The 10442-nt window shown below is 40.4% G+C and overlaps 1 protein-coding gene across 6 annotated transcripts in view; it reads left to right on the top strand.

Moving 5' to 3' along the window:
• The first annotated feature begins 2653 nt into the window (after positions 1-2653).
• Positions 2654-10442, top strand: part of RAPH1 (Ras association (RalGDS/AF-6) and pleckstrin homology domains 1) — a 113644-nt gene continuing 105855 nt past the window's right edge. For 3 of the 6 annotated variants that reach the window (XM_081260505.1, XM_081260504.1, XM_081260503.1), the window contains exon 1: positions 2654-3131. The gene's annotated coding sequence lies outside the window, so the exon portion shown is untranslated. The remainder of the gene's footprint in view (positions 3132-10442) is intronic. The other 3 variants (XM_081260507.1, XM_081260506.1, XM_081260508.1) reach the window with 1 other exon arrangement.

Raw genomic sequence — 10442 nt, 5'->3', positions numbered from 1 at the left:
AGTCAGTCTCCCAAACCAGAATCCTGAGGGTTGTCTAAGATGTTTCTCTTTCATTCTCTCCCTCAGACTCAACTATTCATAAAGTCCTGGAGATGTCCCCTTCATCATGTAATCCCCATATCCCTCTCCCATTTTACCCCCATATCCCTCTACCCCCATTGAGACTTGCAGCACATCTCATCGGGGTTGTTGTCATCACCCAAGGGCTAAAATACTTCAAAAGAGTTTATATTTATTAAATAAATCAGATATTAGTTTCAAAAGCCTCAGTTTAGCACATGAGCCCCTTATTAATGAGGCATTCCTACCTTCCCTCCACTGATTTGTCCTGACAAAATGTAATTATTTGCTTCTAAGTCTTGGCACTGTTGGCTGCTTCCACACCAGCATAGGTATTGTTGCCTTTGTCTGACAAGATGGGTCTCTCCTTTATCTGGTTAGTTCCTCCCTGTCATTAAACATTCCGTTCTTCTCCCCACTGGGCAGGCTTTCCTGATCTGGGAATTGGCTGTTTTCTAAAAGTGCTTTCCTTTCCTCCTTTATCCAGCAGACTGTATGAGGGTATGAAGCAGCCTTGTCTTTGTATTTTTGTATTTTAAGGCCTCAGTTGGAGATCAGCAAACTATCAAATGAGTAATTTCATTGTTTAATGGAGCTGATAAGAACCTGCTTGGAATATTTTCTTCTTCTTCTTCTTCTTTTTTTTTTTTGGTACTGGTGATTGAACCCAGGGGAGCTTTACCACTAAGCTACATCCCCAGTCCTTTTTATTTTTGATTTTTCAGACAGACTTGCTAAGTGTCCAGGTTGGCCTCAAACTTGTGATCCTTCTACCTCAGCCTCCTGAGTCAGCCTCCTGAGTAGGGGGTTTATAGGCGTGTGCCACCACGCCTTGGCTTAAAATCAGTTTTCTAATTAGACTAACCTAAGCACTTGGAGAAGACAGAGTTGACTAGGAGCTATCTAAAAAAACATTCAATGGTCTGTTTTTTAAAGGAGATTTCCCTGAAGTGAGTATCTTCTTTATAAGGCATCACAGAGCCTAGTGATAACATTTGATAACAATAGGTTATTTATTAGGTTTGGCACTTAGGTGTGTTTAATCTCAACAAACCTAGTCACAAAGGAAATAAAGTGAGAGGCTACAGACACATTTGTATGCAATTATTAACTAAAAGATTTAAAGCATTTATTAACTTATAAATACTAGATATTTGGAAGATATGAAAATGAATAAATTATTGTATTACATTCATTTAGGGAAGAACACAGCTTACTGAAATAATTATAATTAGAGGTAATGAATGATGAATTCCACAGTTTCAAAAAGAAGGCTATGGGAAGTGGTCACTAGCACCATTTTGATTTATGAGATATTATTTCACTCCAAATTATTGAAGCACCAACTAAATTTAAAAATTTTAAATGCAGTTATATTTCTAAAGTACAGACTACTCAAGTGTGAAACTCAGCCAGTAACTGTATTGTGTGGTTCTAAATACCAGTTTGAGACAGATTGTATACCAGTTTGGAACAGATTGTGTAAAAAAGACCGAAACCACTTGAAAGTCCTCAAGAATATCAGGAAGTAAGAATGCAATTAACCAAACCAGGATTTGGTCCTAGGACAGAGAAATGAACACTCTGGTTCTTAGAAAGGGAGCCAGTATTTCAGAAATGTATAGTCAATTCAATCAGTGAAAATTCAGGATACAGAAACTTCACAAACAGATGAAAAGATATGAAAAAAGGTTAAATGATCATTGGAACCAATTCCAGGTAACACTTCCAATTAATTCCTCAATTGTTTCTTTTTCTTTTATTCTTAAGTTTTAGGGGACCACAATATCTTTATTTTACACTTATGTGGTGCTGAGGATTGAACCCAGTGCCTCGTGCATACTAGGCGAACACTTTACCACTGAGCCACAAACCCAGCCCTTCCTCAATTGTTTTAATGCTGTTAACAAAGTTGTTTTGTATGTAGCCATGCAGAAATAATTTAATTCCATTTTCTCCTTCCTTTGATCAACTTTAGATGAAGGTGAAGGTTAAAAGTAAGGGCAAAAGTTGAAATCTAAAAGTTGGCCTAAGTCAAACCTGCTTCAAAATAAGCAGTATATGAGAAATTTGAAGCTTGGTGGTAAAGGAAAATGCCAACACCCTGCTCCTAAACACTTTAATTAAGGGAGGACATAAATTATAAACACGGAACAAAACAGATTTCGAAGTTAAAAAGTAATTAAAGATAACTGAAACGCCTAATCTCCAAAAGTTTCCCAATATATGCATGGATCTGCAGGTAGCATTTTTGGCCAAATTGGGATTTCCTAAAGAAGGGCCTCAGATTTCAATGACAATGGTCTGTAGGTGCCTAAGAAAACATCTGATACGTTTCTAGAATCTCTGAGTACATGGATGGCATAAAGGCAGATGCATGCAGCTCCTTGACAGGTCTGCTCGAAGCTTCACGGTCTCCAGAGGCCCTCGGACAGAAGCCATTGGGCCCGCTTCCCAGGAAAGGCCAACACCGGGTGGGGCCACACCGGGATTTTCCTCCCCTCTCATTCATTCTCTGATTCACTCGTTCCTGGAGGCGGTTCACAGGGACAAGCTGAGGAAAGGCGGGGCTCGGAGGAGTGCCCGGCTGGGTGCGGTCGGGCGCCTGAGGGCCGGGAGCCCAGGGCCGGCCAGTCCAGCCGGCTGGGGGCCACGGACAAGGGGCTAGGGCGAGTGCCAAGTAGCTGGAGGGGCGCGCGCGGCCGCCTGCGCCGGAAGTGAGCAGTTGGCGGCGGGCGGGGAGCGCGCGGCCGGGCGCGAGGCGGTCCGCCCTTCGGCCGCCCGGCCCTCAGCCCCGCCTTCTGCGTCTCGGCCGGACGCGGCCGCACTCAGGTCCGCCGCCGCGGGGCGCTGCGGCCGCCCCGCCCCCGCCGCCGCCACCCGGTCGGTCCGTCAGTCCGTCAGCCAGTCACGGAGCGCGCGGCGCGGGAGCTGCCGGCGCTGTCTGCGTCTCCGGGGAAGGAGCGCCGCGCCTGGGGAGGAGGCGGTGGCTGGAGGAGCGCGAGCAGTGGCAACCCTGTCCGGGGCCGCGACGTTCGCCGGGGCCGCCGGAGGACCGAGCGGCTGTAGCGGTGAGTGCTCCTCCTCGCCCTCGGGGTCGGGGGAGGGAGTCGGCGGGGCCGGGAGCGCTCCCGCCGCTCCCGCCTCCATTTTCCCGGCGCTCGGCCCGGCCATCCGGGCGCGGTTCGAGCGACCGCTGCCTGGGGCGGGGTCGCTGCCAGTCTCCAGCCGGCTGGTCTGCGCCGGGCGAGGAGCCTGCGGGTGCGTGGGGGTCGGCGGGCCTGGGTTGCACCTCGCGCCCCTGGGGGCTGCACGGAGGGAGACAATGAGATCTGGGCCGCCTAGGGAAGGTGCGGTTGGGATTCTCCGACCTGGCACTGGGGGGCTGGTGGCCCGGGACCGGAGGGAGGAAGGGACTGTTCGCCAACCAGCCGCAAAAACCTGTGACTCAATGTGGTATTGCTCAGGCTTCGATGCCCCCCACCATTCACAGATGAGTTCAGTGCAGAGATTTAGAAAGGCGGGGCGCCTTCTGCGTCTTCTCTTTAAAGAAGCTAAGTAATCGCTCGCTCCAATGCTTTTCAGCCCCGTTTTATCTTTCCGTGTACATTCCCGCCGGAAATCTAAACTGCAGTTCATTGGGGGTGGGGGCAGAAAGGGAGGCGGCAGTGTAATAGTATTAGTTGGGATGCCTTCGTTTTAAGATGGTCTCTACGATGTATTTTTCTTAATTAGGCAGTGTCTTATGGTGGCCCCACTGTGTGAGTTGGAAACCGCGTGTGCCTTATACCTTGTATGCCCGAAGACGTGGCTTAGTGTGAAATAAGAGCTTATGGGTTTCACATTGTTAACATGTGTCTTGTGTATTACATTTCTTATACTCTGTAGGAAGAGCATTTGGGGCAATGTGGGAGAATGGATAGATTCTTTACTTAGTCTTCCAATAAGGGTTGATGTTGTCTGCAGCATTTCCCATGGAGATATGGAGAGCTGCCTAGTTAGTGTGTGAAGTCCACTGTAAAAGAACCGCAAAGGTAACGGGCTAGGGGTGAGGCGTGATCGGATTGTTAAAGGGTGGTATCGAATCCATGAGAATATTAAATTCAGTAGACATATGTGAAATACCTACTCTCAGGCAGAGTAAAGGACACAGAGTGAACAAGAACTACAACTTGGGATGGTTCAAAGAACTCTTTGGAGCTGGGTGGAGGGAAGGGGGTAGAAAACCAGTTCCATATGCACTGGAATTGGCTGGCAACCTGGGTAATCTGTTGAACTCTTAAGTAGTTCCTTATCAGTAAACAGGAATAACACCACCTGTTTACACTTCCCCAGATAGTTGTCATCAGGATAAACGAGATGATGTATGCGAAAATAATAGCACCTCTCCTAACAGTGGGGTGTTTAGCAAATGTTAATTCCTTTTGTTCCTTTCCTACTGATCTCTGAGGTTTTTTGAGGGGAGGGCGGGTAAAAAGTGGATACAGGTAATTGTAGTAATATGGCACATTATATAATAAATATTGAAGTAAAGATGTAGAATAAGGTAGTCGAGGAGAGAGATTGATTGTAGATTATGGGCATTGGGGGAAAATCCTTTGAAGCGTTGGCGTTAAGGATGGGTAGGATTTCAACAGATGCAGATGGAGAGGGGAAGACATTCCACCTGGAGATGGTGCTTTCCTTTGAGAGCTGAATTGAGCCTGAGGATCATTGGGGGAGGGGCAAAACAGAGACACAGAAAGGTTTTTAGCTCTTCTTGAGTCTTTCAGATTGTCTGTTTTGTTTGTTTGTGTGTGTGTGTGTATCTGGATATAGGTCTGTTCAAGTAAGTACAGAAATATCTGCAAAGCTTAATACCTGATTTCTTTTTGCATTAAATATTTTGTGTTGTTTGAATTGTTGCTCTCTTTTGTTTGAATTTAGTAATTATTTGTAGATCTTTCCTTGTGATGAGTATTGCTGTTTGTTAGAAGCAGCGACTAATGTTTTAGTGACACTTTAGTGACACCAGTGTCACTAAGATTACATAGAAGGTTATTTATTGACTGAAAGGAGTGGTGTATGGAGCACATGGTATGTTTTCACAATTTTTAACAGTTTGTTTTCTGAAAAGGTATTTTTGATCATTGTCTTTTGAGGATAAAAGTGACTACTATATGATGTACATTAATTTAAGCACTTTATTGACTTATTGAATCCTCACTATAAACTTATTCAATAGATTCATTATTATTTGAGAAAATAGGTACAGATAATAAGTTACTTGCCCAAAACTACAGAGCTGTAAAGTAGCAGCCTAATTCTTAAGCTTGTATTCTTAACAATTTTCCTGTGCTACTACTGTAGTAAAATAAACAACACACACTTTTTTTAAAAAAAAAAAACTGTGATAAATTATATAACATAAAATTTGCCCTTTTTTTGGGTGGTATTTTTAGTGGTATTAAGTATATTGATACTGTTGTGCAACTATTACATTACCCATCTCCAGAACTTTTTCATTATCCCCAAGCTGAAATTCTACCCATTAAACCATAATTCTCCACCTATCCTTCAGCCTCTAGTAATAATTTTTCTATTTCTGTCTTTATGAATTTGACTACTCCCTGTACTTCATACAAATTGAATCAAACATTTGTTCTTTTGTGTTTGACTTATGTCGTTTATTATGTCGTTTAGCATAATGTAATCAGGATTCATTGGTACTCTAATGTGTATCAGAATTTCTTTCCTTTTCTTAAAATATCTTTAAACTTATAAAGTGTATCAGAGTTTCTTTCCCACCCCCTCCAGCACTAAGAGTTGAACCCAGGGCTTTGGGCATGCTAGGCAAGCATCCTACCACTGAGGTACATTCCCAGACCTTTTTTTTTTTCTTTTTTTAATATTTTTTAATTGTTGATGGACTTTTGTTTTTATTTATTTGTATGTGGTGCTGAGAATCAAACCCAGTGTCTCACGCATACTAGGCAAGCATGCTACCACTGAGCCACAACCCCAGCCCCCAGACCTTTTTATTTTTGAGACAGGATCTGGATAATTGCTCAGGCTTGCTTTAAACTTGAAATTTTCCTGTCTCAGCCTCCTGAGTAGCTGAGTGTGTGCTTTCATTCCTTTTTAAGACTAAGTAATGTGCCGTTATATGTGTATACCACATTTATGGACATTTAAATAGTTTCTACTGTTTGGTTATTGTGAATAATGCTGCTGTGAACATTGGGGTACAGCTGTCTGAGTCCCTTATTTCAGTTCTTTGGGGTGTATACCCAGAAGTGGAATTGTTAGGTCATATGATAATTCTATAGTTAATTTTGGGGGAAACTACCATATTGTTTTCCACAGCACTTGTGACATGTTACATCCCTACTAGCTGTGTACAGGTTTTCAGATTTCTCCATATTCTTGTCAATTCTTCTCCCCCCCCATCCCCCCTGTGGTGCTGTGGATTGAAGGCAGGACCCTGCACATACTCTGCCACTGAGCTATGCCCCCAGTTCCTTTCTTAATATATGTGTAGAAATATACATATATATGTATATATGTGTGTGTATATGTATATATGTATCTCCACACATATATGTGTGTATGTACACATATGAATATATTTTATGTATTTATGTGTATTTACATATACTTGTATATATACACACACATTTTTTAAAAAATTGTACTGAGTTGTATATAGACACAATACCTATATTTTTATTTATTTTTATGTGGTGCTGAGGATTGAACCCAGTGCATCACACATGCAAGGCAAGCACTTTACCACTGAGCAACAGCCCCAGCTCATACACACACTTTTTCCATGATTGCTGCTATATGTGTGAAATGGTGTCTCATTATGGTTTTGATTTGGATTTTCCTAATGAATGATTAGTAATGATGACCATCTTTTCATGTGCTTTTTGGCCATTGGTATATCTTTGGAGGAATGTCTATTCAAGTCCTTTATTCATTTTAAAATTGTGTTTGTTGTTTTGTTGTTGTTGAGTCATAGGAGTGTTTTTATTTACTCTGGATATTAACCCCTTATTAAATAAATGATTTGCAAACATTTTCTTCCATTTTTGTGGGTTGCCTTTTCACTGTCTTGATATTTTCTTGTAACACATAATATTTTTAGATGTAGATGGACAAATACCTTATGTGGTGCTGAGGATTGAACCTGGTGCCTCATATATACATGCTAGGCAAGTGCTGTACCACTGAGCTGTAGCCCCAGCCCCATTAAATTTCTTTTTTTCTGTTGTTGCCTATGCTTTTTTTGGTCATGTTCAAGAAATCATTGTCAAATGCAGTTTGTGAAGTTTTCCCCTTATACTTTATTCTAGGAGTTTTGTAGTCTTAGCTCTTAAATTTATATCTTTGATCCATTTTGAGTTAATTTTGTATATGGTTTACATAAGGTATTAACTTCATTCTTTTTGTCTGTAGTCCTTTCAGCACTGTTTGTTGAAAGGATTATCTTTTTCTTACTGAAGGGTCTTGGCACCTTCCTATTCTCATATATGTATATGTATGTATGCGTGTGTATGTTTAAAATTTTTAACACATTGAAGATCGTAGTACTACATGGTTATATATAATTAATTTTGTAGGGGGCAGACATTCTGTCTTTACTGTCTCTGTGCTTCTGAATTTTAAATGGTCATTGATAAGGAAGGCCATAGACTGAAGTAGATTTCATTTTAGAAATCCAGTTCTTGTGCAGATCTATTTATAATTGTCTCAACAATACCTTACGGTGGCATATGCATGGTGCTCAGTTAATAAACAAGACCTAGGCACATTTCTTTGGGAGCATACTCATCCTGTGTTAGTCATTTTGCTTAGTAACAATGAACATGTAACAGTAAGTTCTCATATTACAAATTAAATTTTTTATAGCTCATTGCAAGTTTTGAGTTTTTCTTATTTGCCTTATAAGCAGTTGTTAAATATTGTTATTAAGTCAATTTTGGAAGAAGAGATTATTGTTTATTATTTTTAAGTTTTGGATTCATATACTTGAGGCTACAGAGTGGACCCTTACAAGCTGCAAACAAAACACTGCCTACTTTATTATCTGGGCAAAATTAAAGCAAGATTTTTCAGGGCTGGGGTTGTGGCTCAGCAGTAGAGCGCTTGTCTCACATATGCAAGACACTGGGTTTGATCCTCAGCATCACATAATAATAAATAGATAAAATAAAACTACTGTGTCCATCTACAACTAAAAATATATTTTAAAAAGTAAACATGTTGCTGGGGTGCCATGGCACATGCCTATAATCTCAGCAGCTTGGGAGGTTGAGGCAGGAGGATTGCGAGTTCGAAGCTAGCCTCAGTAGTGGCGAGGCACTAAGCAACTCAGTGAGACCCTGTCTCTAAATAAAAAAATACAAAATGGGGCTGGGGATGTGGCTCAGTGGTCCAATGCCCCTTAGTTCAAACTTCAGTACAATAAATAAATAAAGTAAACATGTTATTTAGGTGGTCATAAGACTGTAACTAATATACCTAATTCACACCTTCTCCAGCTTATAAGAAGTTAATATAATGTACTTGAACAAAAAAATAACATTAGCAACACTTTAGCCAGTTTTACATGGGATACTCATATAAAATTTCATCCAGAAAAATTTTATTGTGAAATAGTAGTCAACTTCCAGATTTATAATTTCTAAAGTTTCATCCCATGCTATTATTTTAATCTAAAATATTTACCACACTTTGAGGTTAGTATCTTAAAGCACATGATTCATGGTTTATACACTGGCTTTTTAAAAGAAATATATACTTTAAAAATATAAAAATATATGCTGTTAATAAAATGCATACTGTTTCTCTGCATTAGGCGCATCTAGGCATAATCAAGAAAGCAAAGAGACAAATATTCTCCAAAATAAAAAGGATGCCATTTTAAGTGGCACTTTAAGACAGGACTCGGTAGAGAATGTGATTGAAGAAGCTGGGTCTACAAAAAAGCAGGCCTAGGAGTTAAAAACAAGTGAAGAGCCAGTACGCAGTGGCACCCGCCTGTAATCCCAGGCAGGAGGATTGTGAGTTCAAAGCTAGCCTCAGCAATGGCAAGCAACTCAGTGAGACCCTGTCTCTATGTAAAATACAAAATAGGGCTGGGGATGTGGCTCAGTAGTCAAGTGCCTCTGAATTCAATGCCCAGTACCAAAAAAAAAAAAGGTGAAGAGATTAGATTTGGAAAAGTGAGACAGTTCATTAGATGCGGGGAAAAAAAGCAAGATTGAGAGGTCTATGATAATGTTTTATCATTCTGTAAGACTATTATAATATAAGCTCCTTGAAGAATGGTAACATGTAGTGAAAATTGACTGTAAAAATAGTAGATAGACCCAAATACTATAGAATCATAAGTCACTTTTGTAACTACACTTTAAAAAAATGGTATGCCTTAACCCTTTAGGACAATCTTACTAAGTTTGAGATGTCAAGAAAAGTGTTAGCTAAGTCAGAACCACAGTAGTTACTGTAACTTACAAATATAAATATATTCTTTATGTCATAAAGAATTGTGCATGCCTCAGTCCTCTATGCACAATTCCCAAGCATAGTTTTTCTCCCTAATTTTTCCAGTCAAAAACCTATTTATCCTTTGGGCCCAGCTGCATTGCTGTGCATCTCTCTGAAGCTGTGAAAGCAGAATTAATTGCTTTCTTCATCATGCCTATAGGCCTTACTTGCTTTGCTTTATGTTGTAGTTAGGGTTATTGTAGTTATTGTTATATATATAGTTAGGGTTATTGTAGTTAGGTCTCATTGTGTTCTGGAGTATCACACCTGGTTTACTCGTCTAAAATATACCCCTTGGTCCCTTAAGTGTACATGATAGAAATTCAGTGATAAGATTTTCATGAAAGCCCTTATTTAAGGAATTCTTTTTTTTTTAAGAGTTTGTAATGTTTTTTTCTTTAATATCTTTATTCCTTTCATTTATTTTTTATTTTTTAAAAATATTTTTTAGTTATGGATGGATGCAATATCTTTATTTTGTTTATTCATTTTTATTTGGTGTGAGGATCTAACCCAGTGCCTCACATGTGTGAGGCGTGCTCTGCCACTGAGCCACAACCCCAGCCCCACCCCATTCATTTATTTTTATGTGGTGCTGAGGATCAAACCCAGGGCCCTGGGCATGCTAGGTGAGCACTCTACCGTTGAGCCACAATTCCAGCCCCTTTAAGGAATTCTTTATAGCTCGAATTAAATCTACTGTTTATTTTATTTATAAAGGATAATTATTTCTTGGCTCATTGGTTTATTTCATATTGTAACAGATTACATTGGAAAATGGTGAAGGAAATTAGTGATTCCCCCGTATCTGTGAGTAGTATGCCTTGCAAGTGTTAGCAGTGGTTAAA

Source organism: Spermophilus citellus (assembly GCF_964194105.1).
Source record: "Spermophilus citellus genome assembly, chromosome: 11".
NCBI lineage: Eukaryota > Metazoa > Chordata > Mammalia > Rodentia > Sciuridae > Spermophilus > Spermophilus citellus.
Note: the sequence above shows the minus strand (reverse complement) of the source record. Positions and strands in the feature narration are given on the sequence as shown.